General features: G+C 33.0%; 2 protein-coding genes across 10 annotated transcripts in view; one reads left to right on the top strand and one right to left on the bottom strand.

Moving 5' to 3' along the window:
• LRRTM3 (leucine rich repeat transmembrane neuronal 3) overlaps positions 1–193 on the top strand; it is a 179,614-nt gene extending 179,421 nt beyond the window's left edge. For both annotated transcript variants that reach the window (XR_002338959.1, XR_002338960.1), the window contains one exon: positions 94–193. The gene's annotated coding sequence lies outside the window, so the exon portion shown is untranslated. The remainder of the gene's footprint in view (positions 1–93) is intronic.
• The window catches only part of CTNNA3 (catenin alpha 3), a 1,779,313-nt gene that overhangs the window by 1,156,650 nt on the left and 608,606 nt on the right, over positions 1–14,057 (bottom strand). The window lies entirely within an intron of this gene.

Below are 14,057 nucleotides of genomic sequence, written 5' to 3' on the forward strand. Positions count from 1 at the left end.
TAAAACAATTAATAAATCCAGCAAAGAAAGAAGCCCTAGCATCCTGAATCTAATATCATTACATCTGTTTGTCTTGGCACCATGACAATACAGAAATTACATCTGAAATATCTACAGTCTAATTCTGATTTGGGACAACAAAGATGCTCCTTGTATCTGGGATGAAGAAGTGGTAAAGGAAAATGAAGAGAATGAAAAATTATACATACCAAGAGGTAAGTAAAAAAAGAAGTGATTTATTCTTATTATATAATCTGCAACTAATTTTAAAATCTAAGAAAAATAATTAAAGTTTACAATAACATTTACATCATCAAATTTCATCAGTAAAAATCAAAATGGACATTAGGGACATATAAGCACACGGTATTTGTGATGGAAATACATATTACATAGAATTAATCCATCAAAAAAAGACAATATTAAGGATAAAAAACATTTCAAGAACTATCACTATTATTTCTCCAGAGAGAATTTTATTCTTTTATCAGAATAAAAGATTAAAACTACATATCAATGCTCTTTTCAAGATCAATATTGAAATTGCCCAAATATAAGCCCCCAATTGCTGCCTCAACCATGTGAGTAATTACATTAATTCATATATACCTAGTCAAATTCTGATGCTGAAAAATTAATTGTGTTTTAAATATACTCCATCTGTTCTCACTGAAAAATCAATGATATGTTTTCAATTACAGATCCATAAATACAATGCCCTAAACAGTCTGATGAAAATGTGGTGAAAGACTGTTTTAACTCTATTATTCTGATCTTCTATGAGGCAGTTACTAGACTAATATATTGACCAAAGTGGGGAGCTGGAAATATGGTTTCAAAGGTCCTCTATAGAAGTTCTTGATCAAGACACTTGTAATATTCATTATATATGGGTCTTATTTTAGATTAATTGATAAAATAAGGAAATTATTGCCTTGAGACAAGAGTCTAGAGACTCACCCCAGCTCTAGTCTGACTGTACATAAAACAGAGAGGTCCAGGGAAAGACACTGAATATCTCTGAACTTTAGCTATCCAGAGAAAATCTTGAGATCTTTGTGAGGTCAGTAATTTTTCCCCTTTGGGTTTGATGAAATCTTAAGTTCAGTATACTGGACACCTTTTGAAACTCTCAACCAGTTTACTCTTTAATTAACTTTAAACTTAAGTTTCCTGAACCAGTATTGGATTTTAGACATGGCTATTTCATAGTGACCCTTGTCATAGTTCATTATTTTGTGGAAGAATAACATAAGTCTGGGGTAGTAGCCCTGGCTGATGCTTTTCTTGTCTTTGATCTCAGCTATGGGACAAAAATGTATGAACTCATTATGACACCTTGGAACTACCATAAAGGGATTGGAAAAAGACTCTTCTAACAGATAAACACTTTAAGTAATATAAAACAGAAATGTAATATGGGGTCACTTCTTTTTAACTTAATAACCAGAAATAGATTTCAGATAAGTGTATGCCTTCAAGCTACTGAGAATATAAATGTTATTCTCTACAATAATGATGTGGTTTTATTGTCATATATTTTTACTTTCTGAAGACAGACCTCAGATGATTGTGCTCTATAATTTTCAATGGAAAGGTCTATTTAATTATTTCCAGAAATAATGACTTAATACTAAGCACTTTCAGACAAAATGATAAAAACTAATATTTAATGAATGTTTATTTTTAAAATATTTGACTTGTATTAATTCAATTAATCCTCATTAATATGTTTAATAGAATTAATAATAACCCTCTGAAGTAGGTAATATTGTTATCCTTTTAAGAAGATAAGTAGGGAGTTCCGTTGTGGCTCAGCAGTTTGCAGGTTTGATCCTTGACCTTGCTCAGTGGGTTAAGGATCTGGCATTGCCGTGAGTTGTGGTGTAGGTCGCAGATGCACCTCAGACATGGTGTTGGTGTGGCTGTGGTGTAGGCTGCAGCTGCAGTTCTGATTGGACCCCTGGCCTGGGAACCTCCATATGATGTGGGTGTGGCCCTAAAAAGACCAAAAAAAAAAAAAAGTACAATTATCAATAAACTAGTTATTTTTCAAAAGTACAAATGAAGTTGAGAACTGTTCTCTTTGCTTCAAATCTCGCTTGGCATTCGGACCATTAACTTGCAGCTATCTCTGTGTTCACTTGATGGTTATAAATTTTCATTCACAGGTATTTATTCTGTATGTCTTTTCTTTTGCGGAGATTATATTTTATGTTATATCCACAACACTTCAGTGCTTTTAATTCAACTCAATCAAATAACTATTTATTTATTCAGCTTTTACTATAATAAGCCAAGGACTAAGATAGGCGATAAAGTGATCAAATCCTTGAAAGTGGATTCAATTCACTTGATATTTCAAGTAATTTGATGTGATATTTCTAAAAATGAAGTGTATGCATGATGCTATATGACTGAAGGAGAAATAATTTTGCTGGAAGAAAATCAGAAAAGTTCTCAAACATCCGAGTCAATACTATTTGGGACTCTGGATTTGTTTGCCGGTCATACAACTCACACCTGTCCTACAGGCTCCCCTACTCACTCCTAATTATAGTTTATAAGTTTTCGATGTCTGGGAGCATTAGCTTCTAGAAGTCTACAACTGATAGTTTTGGAGTCTGGTATTTTCCTCAGATAGTTTTAGCTACTCAGTTTCTTTCTGTGTAAATATTAAAGATTTTTTTTTAATTTCCCCTCCTACAATATTCTAAATTTAACCCTCGAATCAAAAGTATCCAATTTAGCCATCCCGTGACAAATTCAGGACATATGCAAATTTATTAAATAAGTAATAAGTAATAAATACATTTAATGAACTATAAGAAGGTTGTTTTTTTTGTTTTGTTTTGTTTTGTTTTGTTTTGTTTTGGTCTTGCTTTGGTTTTAACACTTCCCATGCAAATCCAATGCAGTTCTGATCTCAGGAGTATGTGGGAAAGCATAGAAGAGGTGAATACTCCTGTACAATGTAAACTTTCACCATTCACTGGTTAGAAGATGACTGATATTAAAGTGAATTAGAATTAGGTTATACAAGGTCTTTTGTATTTTTGTTTATCAAACAATTCTTTAAGAAAGTGAAATATATTAGTAAAGTGTTCAGTATATCTGATCCAGCAGTAAGCACAGTAGCTCGCATAGCTGCTCAGTACCATTAAATTTTCACTTCTTTAAATGGTTTTCCCCCTTAACAAATTCCTCCCTTTTATTAGATTACCATTATTTCCAAAGGATTTCATTGTTTGGTGCTTAAGGCAATTTCTTATTAAATCCTCAAGAACGCACCTTGCATTAAGCTGAGCCAAAACAGCTAAAGCAAACTCAGCATCTAGTTCAGGGCATAGTTTTCTGATCTTCACACTTATAAAAATGAATAAATTTTTAAAATAGAATTTCAGAATATATTGATATTAACATGAAGAGAGTTCATCATGAATAATGCCATTTTAATGAATGCTAAAGAACTTGTGTCTTAACGTTAAAATATTCTTACAGATTATGAAGAGTGTACACTATGGCACGGGCAGCCAAGACAATCCAATATATGGATACAGAAGGTATATTATAGTCAAACAATTACTTTTCAGAAACAAATTACACATGCTTTATTCCTCTAGTTATCTATAGTATGGTCCATGCAGTATTGTAGTAAATAAGCCTGTAAAATGAAGTTCATTAGACTGCAACTATTTCTGTTATATTAAATACCTAAAACACTCTTTTTTGAGTGCTTTGAATATTATCTTTGAAGTATTACATGTGAAGGGTCTGTAATTTTTAATGACTATAACATTATAACAGCCTTTAGGTTTCTGAAGTTTCATGTCAGTCTCTAATTCCTATTAAGAAGAAGCAAAGTCTAATCTGAGAAACGTCAGTTGGTTTACAAAGAAAATTAACGTGCTTTTCATCTCATGGAGCCCTGTTACCATTAGTGTGAAATACTGACATTTACATTCCTGAGCGCAGTAAGAGGAGGATGGAATGATGATGGCAAATAATTGGACAGTCTCCAGAAACACTTTGAGAAATATTATTTAGATCTCCATCTGCTGGCTGGAAATTCCAGGCTCACAGGGTATAATGCTAGCTAAAATACAAGCACTGATGATCTCTACCACTCCTTTTCAGGCTTGAACCCCATCTACTTCCAAAAGCACTTGTGACAATTTCTGAACTAAAACATCTGCATAATTAAACATTTTAAGCTAGAGATTACTAGAAAACAGGCTATATTTTATTATTACTTTTGAATTTCCCATTGCATATTAAATTTGCTAGAAATACATTCCCCCAAAAACTCCTAGCTTGAAAACATTTATTAAAGCAGGAACAACAAGAAAATAAGAAAAAGAATAGAAATAGGCTAAAAATTAGAGGGTTAAACAGCAACTTATAATGAGGTAATTCTAAGGCTTGACCTAGATACTTTATTCTTCCTTTGACTTATGTGAAATTAAAGTATATTAAATTTCTCCATTTTTTAGGACCTACCATAAGTAACTGTGGTAGAAAACTAAGCAAGGAACAATTCATTTCATGATTGAAAAAAAAAAAAAAAAACAGGATGATTGAAATTTTTAAATCTTTTTCATGTCTATGTTTTCTTCCTTCTTTCCTTTTCTCCACCTCTTATTCTGTGATATACAATATACACGTGTGCTTACCTAGTGGGCAAGAGCAACGAGACTTGAAAAGGAAAAGTTTATATTTATCTTGCAACATAAATGTCCAATTATACAACATTATGTAGTTCTATGAGCTCACCAAAAGGGATAAATAAGGTTATATTTATGATTAATTCCAGATCTGACAGCCAAACCCAGTTTTTAGAGTAAGTCTTTTTTCACTTAATTGAAAATCCCAGAGCTTCAAAATGTTCTGATAAGGCTCAACACTTCCCTTTTAAAAAGATCCTTTGACATTTTTCATAAAGGCATCCCTTTGCTTGTGGCTGTACCTTAGGACTTCCACAAATTCCCTTGAATAATCAACAACTTGGCTTTATGTAACTGTACATGTGTACTCCATGAAAGACCCAGAAGTTTATGAATGGGAATCGCTAAATATACATATGTTAAAATATATCTTGAAATTATTTCTATCAAGCACCATGTGATGGAAAGTTATCCATTGGAGTATATTTACATGTGGCACTACAATGGATAGCAAGATAAAATGAAATCCACTACAGGATATTCCCATTTCTCCCTAGAGTCACGGTATCCCAGAGAAAACACCCATCTCCTCAGGAATACCAATATAATTTTTTAGTATGAGAAAAGTGTCCACACTACTCACCTATTACTGGTTATGAAATTCTCAAATGGTAAGGTTCTTACCAAAGCAAACCCTGAAACATCTAGCAGTTAAGCTCTTTCATTCTGGAAGAAGAATTTATTATTATTATTATTTTTTTTTTGGAAATAAGAGTACCAGTTAGTAATGAATTATCTGCAAGTTACTCCAGCACAATGTGTTTCAATCACTTCAGTATTTTTATCTCCCCCCCCAAAAAAGTGTCAGAAATGAGGCATGAAAAGCTATTAACTGAATCATTCACATGTTGAATAGATGTTGTTGTCAGTTTGTTCTTTCAGTGGAAATAATGAACAACTGATTTATTTATTACTGGTAATTATGATAATACACCTTCACTTTCCACCCTTTTCAGTATATTATAGATATTTTATAATTTTCTTATTTCATACCTGATCTAAAATCATAAGCTTCCATAAAAACATCTTCTTTCCCAGGATTTTCCATAACTTTCTTTGGCTTAGGGTATGATTAAAATATTTAAGCTGACTTGATCACTTGTCTTGTTTTCTCTTTTCATTTTCTGCCTTTTCTCTTGGTTGAATTGATCCATAGCCTAAATTTATGCAACTGGAGGCTGAAATCTGAATTTTAAGTAGATGCAGAATACATTTATATAATTACTATAGGGTGAATATTGTTAGCACTTACTTAGTCAAGTTTACTTCATTTTCTTTCTGAGAGGAAAACAGAGGAGGTAAACAAAGATAATAGAGACAGATTTGTGCTACAAAAAGAAGGAATTCTTGGTCTTAAGAATTAAGGCAAGAAGACTTACTCCATCCCATTTTTCAACTTTCAGAGTGGAGAGAAACATTTCCCTTGAAATTTTCACATCTGACTTTGAAATCAATTATATCTTTTCTAGACATTCAACAATTTTTCTATTTTGCAGCATAACGTGCTACTTATGCATTGGACTCTACACTCAACATGTACTACAGGTCCATATAAGAAAAGCCTTTGGGAATATGCTTCTACATTTAATTGGAACTATTGCTGAGGAAAATATCCATCACATTATGAAACATAACTTCAAAAAGATCATGTGAGAGATTTATTTCAGAGCTAGGTCTAGAAAAAATTCCCCCTGAGTTACTAGTGTATTTTGTTTTCAATGAATGCTAGAGTGCTGTAACTTACCCAATCTTTATACCTCAGCTCAGGAACCCAGAGCTAGGTTACACCTGATAACATGGTAACCAGGTTAACTTCCCAATTGAGCATCCCAGCTTTTTTTTTTTTAATTATTTCCTCTTTATAATGCTATCTTGTTCACTTTATTTCATATTTTTTTTGTTATAAGCAATCTCAAATTATTTGGGGGGAAATGAAAAGTATAAATAAGGAAATAAAATAGAATTACTATTCTAATTTTTTTTTCTTTTTGGCTGCAAATGCAGCATGCAAAATTACTGGGCCAGGGATAAAATCCAAGCCCAGCAATGACAACGCAAAATCCTTAACAGCTAGGCTACTTTTAGGGAACTCCCTAAAAGTATTCTGACCATTATTGCAACAGTGGTACAATCTGAATTTTGTAATAGTAATTTATTTCTTTGTAGCATCATGTCCACTTTCACTATCTCACCATCTTTAGATTTTCAATTCCTTAATTTTCATCTTCCTTATGAGCTATAAAAACAATGTGATAGACACACACATATATACAAACACAGCACGCTCCTCTCATATACTGCTCTTCAGATATAAAGATCACTAAGCAAAGCAGGACATACATTTCAAAATACTTTCCACCAGTAAAACATATATTCAGGTGCTGTATAAAAGATGCTAATAAAGTATAGTTTCAAAAGAGGTAACAAAGGTAAAAAATGAAGTTCTCAATCATTTTTTAAGTATTTTTCTAGAGTAAACCAAAAGTCTATAGGTTGATATTAAGTGGCTCTTACTTTTTTCTAATATTAAATTTTACTTTAAAGTTAACCTGTGTGTTTGTAGATCATAAACCATGGAACTATATTCCCAACATTCATTCTTTCACTTCCTTTATAGCCTAAATTCCTCCTTCTGAGTTGCCCATCTACTCCTCTAAACCCAGCCACAAATTAAAAACAGATGATTTTTTTAAATATATCCCAAGTTAATCCATATGAAAATATCTTCAACATGATTTCTTGGTCCTATTTAGGTTTCTCCTTTCACGTACATTCAGAGAATTGGGATTAATGTGTGAGTAAATTTCTGAAACTTAAAACCTACGTTTTAGGTACCATATTAATAAACTGTGAAATAAATATGAACAAAATCCCCAAAACGGAAATTTAAAATGAATATAATTTTCATGTCATTCAAAATTTAACCATGATTAACTCCAGTAATAGATCATAAAAATGCATATAAAGGAAAGGTAAAATAATATTTCATCCACAAAAATATATTAATTCATTCACATGTAGCATTTCATGTGTATTTCTATGGTTAAACTTCAGTCCAGGTAACAGATTTATGAAGCATGCAATAAAGACAAACTTAAAATACAATAATTCTCACTTAGCATGAAAATTCCATCTTTAGTTGAATATCCTAGTGCCCCATTACTCCCTAAAATCAGATAAAATAGATCAAAAGCAAGAAAAGGAAAATCAAGAAAATGTGTATCAACTATTACATTCTGTTCTCAATAATTGCATAATTCCTATTTCCTGAACTATTTTTGAAGTTAAAGAAAGAATAAATGGGTATCAATGTACTAACTATATCTAAAACCAATATATATTTAATAGATTAAAATTTTGGAATATAAGGCATTTCACCTTATACACTTTAACCTTTGTAAAAAATGGAGATGTCGTCCTCATCAATAAAGTGAATTTATAAACCCATGCAGTATAAAAACACAAGAAAAAATCTTAATTAATAGACTAGTTTACGCAAAACACATCTATTCTGGAGTCTCCATAATTTTTTTCTTGTTTTTCACAGTGTTAAGTTTTGATATACTGTAACAATGGATGAGGTTGGAACTACATTCCTACCAGCATATACATAAAGTTAGTAAGAAATTTGGATTAGTGGTTCTTAATTTTTTTTCCAATCCTAAATACTTAAAGAGGTAACACATTATCAGTAACTCATCATAATGATGGTGCTGAGTGGTGTGTGTTTACACGTGCGTGTGTGGTGTGGATGGAAGTCCTGCTGTGGAGGAGGATAACACCTTCTATGCTTTTTCTTGGCTCTTCTCTGCTAAGAACTGGCCCTAAAGCATGTATGTCAACAACCCCCTTTTTAAAAAAATCTCACATCTTCGTTTGGGTCTAAAGCTCAGTTCTATGGAATGTAATGCAACTTTGGGTCAATCCCAATCAAAGAGATCCCAGGAAAAAATCTGAATCTTTGAAAATTTATATGTGGATATCCCAGACATGAGATTATATATCTAAGGAGCTGATAACAACCTATTTCGGAGCCTCCTGATGTATCAGTCCAGGCCATCTTTCTGAAAGCCACTTTGGCCTGTAAACAATATAAATTTCATCTCTGGTCTGATATTTGACTAACTTCAAGGTTATAGCAACACCAGCTATCTCTGCCTCACCCAAAGGCCTCCTGGAGACAATTAATCTGATAAGAGTGCCAAGGAGACAACTTTGGTTACCCAGGTGATCATGCAAATGACCATGAGAGAAATAAGGGAGAGACAGAGTTAAGAAATATGCTATAGGTTGAACTTTTTTCAGCTACAGTTTTATGCCAATACTTTTACAAGATTCTATGAAAGGAGACAGAGTTGGGGTGTGGGAGGAGGATGGAAAAGGAAAAACTGGATCTACAGACCCTAGAATCAGAAAGAGATCTTTTAAAACAGAGCTGCACCTTTAGTTTTTTCATAATAACATTCCCTCTAACACTCCCTAGGTCAAAATATTTAAATATAAACCTATAAAAAATTTAGCAGTTTAATACTTCTACTTACTTCCATACAGTATTTTTTAACTTACATTCCTGTTCAGTATTAATATGCTTCCTAAGTATATGACAATTTTTAAAAAGTTATTTCTTTCCTCACCCCCAGCTCGTTAAAGAACAATGAACCGGATCTGACTAGATGAGTCAACTACTCCTTAGGTAAAACTCCTGGAGTTGTATTAATTTTTGTTTGCTGCAGTGGTATAAATGACTTAAATTACAGCATTTGAACATGTCCCAGGAAATAATACTTTTCCCTAAAGGAGATGAATCATGAGCCTGAAATATATAATGCACCTTGAAGGTGCTTCTAATTATTGAAGGAATGACTTATCCACATGAAAGAACACTGACTGATTTGAGTGGTAACCTTCCAAAAACAATGAAAAGCATTTCAAGGCTTTCGAAATGTTACTAAAACTTAAAAATAAATTAAAATAAACATTTAAAGTGGGTAAACACACACACAAATAAAGTGGGTAAACACAGAAGCTTTTCTGGTAATGCTTCTTTTGTGAGGGGAGAAGGCTGAGGACCAACAGCAATAAAACCCTTGGCTTCCCTAGTTTCTATAGAAGGGCCCTGTTCAACCCCTTTCCTTATAACTCTCCAAAACAGCTAAAATACCTATGAGGAAATTTGGTTGGATCTGGGAGTCTTAAAGCAAGTGTTATTAAAGTTTATATAAAGGAAACAGTCAACATCATAGAAAAACTCCATATTATTTAGTACAATAGTTCAAATAAATCTGCACATCCTAAAGCCTAACCACTTAGAAGTCAGATTTGGAAATTAACGTATACAATATCCCTTACGATCTTGTTTCCACACCACATACAGATCCATAAAACAAATAAAAGAAAAACTAAAAATGCTTTAATTAGCCATAATATATGTATGTGTATATTTATACATATATAAAACAATATAATAGATATTATATATGTGTGAGTCTGCTAGATATACAGTGTGCCTCTAGACTTATTCATCCATGCAATACATAATTATTGAGAACTTACTATATTCAAGGCACTGCTAGGAATTAAAAGGTTGTTGTAGACGATGCTCTAAAAGAGGCTTAAAAAGGAACTTATGCCAAAATTCAGAATAAATGAGACAGAGAAATTTAATTACCCATAGTGGGAAACAATGATGGTAAAAACCTAAGCCAGATGCAGTGGCATGAACAGAGTGAAGAAGTAGAACTCTGGTTCTGATCAGTGTGACCTTTGTCAAGGTCAATTCACCTTTGGGTTTCTATTACTTCATCTGAAAAATGAGAAAAGTTTAACTATGTGATCCAGGGTACCCTCTAGCTTCAACATTAGATCAAACTATACTCCATAAGCTTGATTTAAACCAGAAGGTACAAATCTCATTCTTCACTTGTAATGGATTCACTGATAAATAGCAATGTCAGGTAAAATGAATTCCATCTCCTTTTTCCTTTCCTGACTCCAATTTGATGGAGGCGCCAGTTAGCAACAAAATAGCATTGAGGAGTGGGGACTCACAAAAAGACAGAACTGAATCCAAAACCATGATATCGTGACTATGGAATTATAGAATTATTATTTCGATGTCCTAACATTTTGAAAATAATTGATGAAAACAGAGAACAAGAAGAGCAGGTAGACAAGTAGAATGTCATGAAAATAACTGGGAGAAAAACATGTCTAACTATTTTCTTATTTGAACATTTAAGAAAAATTAATGTCGTGATATTTTATTCAAAAAATGTTTAATGTGCAAGTTCAATCATGTACCCATGGCAACCACAGGATAAAAAGTAAAGTCTTATCATTAGTTTGAAAATGTCTTGGTTTGAAGAACATTTGGTAAAAATCAAGGTTAAATGAAATATCATGAAGCTGTGCAATTAGGTTAATAATGAGGTGCCTCAGGTATCAGTGCTAGAACAGGTGTTCAATATATTTATTAATTATTTAGAAGAGTTGTGAATATGGAAGCGCATGTAGATGACTTCAAAGATATTTAAAGCAATCAAAACAGGTGAATGACTGCTTTCTTGACCAATTCATGAGCAATTATTTAACTATTACAGCAAATAATCAACAAGCGCAAATGAATGTAAAATAGGTGGAATTACCCAAGTTTTCTTAATATGCTAATAGCTACTGAAATAGGTATTGCCTTTTAGGCAAGAGTGGGCAGATCTAAAAAGACATCTGTCCAATAAACAGCTCTTCATACTCAAAAAAGCCTGGAATAAAGAATAATGCAAGAGAATAATTACTTACACCAGTAAGTAGGGCTGAAAATTTTTACACACCAGAGCCTTCCTCCACTGTTGCGGCTGGGTATGTTTCCTTATACCACACCCTAGGATTATCCGGTGTCTTAGCTGCTGACGTCCTGAATAGTTTTCCATTATCATCCATTCCTTTCTAACATCCAGTGATTCACTAGAGTTCCCAGATGTCTCGCAAGTGGGAACGAAATTTACAAGGGCCTCCCCTTCTCTGCGTTGCTCTGTTCTAAAGAATTTCACTGACATTAAGTCTTATGCATTAACTTTCCCACAGTGATGATCTCGAAGCTTTAAAAAACTTAAAAGTAATTCCTTTTCTTAAGAAAACCCAAAACCATTCAAAAATAAAATGAATTATTTTATATCCCCTTCACCACTGCCCTAAAGTTATTTAGTTATTGTGTATACTGGGAAATCACAAATGCAGCACGGTTTCAGTTATAACTTACTCTTTCAAGAACATTTTCTGAGTGCCTGTTTTATTTAAGGCAGAGTGGTAATAAGAAGAATGAAAAGAACTAATAAAACATGGAGCCTGCCCTAACAGAACACAAAAGAAATGTCACCACACTCAAGAACTAAGCACTTCTCAATGTTAGTCTATACAGATCACATATAAATATGTAATTTTATAATAAAGTTTAAACATTAAAATTATTAAGAATCAGAACTGTTTCTCTAGGAATATGCAATATTTTTAAAAACTAGGAATTATTTTCTGCTGCCATTTATCTTTTCTACTCAGGGGAAAAGAGGACCTATGGCATTAATTCTCTCATTTAAAAAGTTAACTTTGGTAGTCCTCCAAATTTCAGGGAAAAAGAAAAGATTTCTAGCCTCTTTGGTACCAAGCTGATAGGCCAGTATAACTTGAAATAAAGCCAAATACTAATGCAAACATCAAACTGTCTCCAATTCAGCTCTACAAAACAACCCATCAGTAAATCCTCTAACTATTGAAAGTACTAAGAGTGCAAAATTTTTTTATTTTAATTCTGTCAAGTGTCTCTATCCTCTGTCCATGCTCACCTGAAAATTTCAGATGTGAACATCTAGAATAATCCATCCATGGTCTCAAAAGAATCTGTAGACTCTGGGAATCTCAATGTTAAATGAGATGTTAAACTTCAAATATCACTCAAGCTATAAATTTTCTCTATACCATGTGAAACATCACCACCAAAGATTTTTTTCTTATTCTTTTTTTTTTTTTTTTTTTTTTTTTTTTGCTCTTTAGGGCCACACCCATGGCATATGGAAGTTTCCAGGATAGGGGTTGAATCGGAGCTACAGCTACCAGCCTACACCACAGCCACAGCAATGTAGAATCCGAGCCGCATCTGTAACTTACACCAAAGCTCACAGCAATACTGGATCCCTGACCCAATGAGTGAAGCTAAGGATCAAACCTGCATCCTCATGGATACTAGTTGGATCCATTTCTGCTGCACCACAACAAGAACTCCCCAGAGGTTAAAAAAAAATTATTAACAAAGCAAAAGACATATGGCAAAATATAATCTTGGGGTAATTGACTATGAACCTTTGTTAGAACCTCAAAGATATTTATTAATGAGATTTTATATAACTGAAAAACAGAGGTCACAATTTGGAGATTAATTCACATAAGAGGTGTGACTATTAATTTTTCTTTCTAGATCTTTCTGTAGCTGTGTGATATTTTATAGCATAATTTAAGTACAATTTTAGAAAAAGGAAAGAAGTAGTGAATGAGAATTCATTAGCAGGTGGTCAAGTGTAAACAGTCCATCAATCATACTAGTATTTTTAAGCATCAGCAAATTTAATTCCAGCTCTAGGAGAATAAACCCATACTTTAAGGTATGTGACATGTGATATGTAGTTTTAAAGAACATTTTAGAATATGCCTTGATTATAAAAAACTAAAAGTACTTCCCCCACTAGGTTTCCTAGATAGGCAGAAAGTAATGATGTCCCCAATACAAATGGAGGCATTTTAAAACAACCATATAGTGTTTCTAAAAATACATCTTTGCTCTAAGTAAACAGATTTGTCACGGCAAAACAAACAAAATCTGGATCAGGGCTAAAACTATGAAAGAGCACATGACAGGGATACAGAGTTTTGTATCACAGAGGTACCAGGAAGGCAAATCCACAGATCTGGTTTTTTGCTCAAAATCGAGTCCATGATGATTCAATAAATTTAATGGGCTTTCATTCAGTCCCAGCTTTTAAATGTCAGCCAATTACCATGAAATGACTCTTTTTTACTTGGATAATCCATTGCAATTTACATTTCTATCCTGATTTAAGTGAACAACTCGAGTTAGGTTATCATTTTTATCATCCTATGTTACAATGGAAAACAACCTATCTTATCCAGACTACACAGTTTTAGACTCTACAAGATCACCCTGGTGAAGAAAGGTGCACATATCGGTTTAATATACACACAGACTCTTCAAGGTCAAACAGCAAGTTAAGGGAAAGAAGAATATTCTGAATGAGTGTTAACGCTCTCCCTCTGTATCATGATTTCCGG

This window comes from Sus scrofa, chromosome 14 (genome assembly GCF_000003025.6).
Source record: "Sus scrofa isolate TJ Tabasco breed Duroc chromosome 14, Sscrofa11.1, whole genome shotgun sequence".
NCBI lineage: Eukaryota > Metazoa > Chordata > Mammalia > Artiodactyla > Suidae > Sus > Sus scrofa.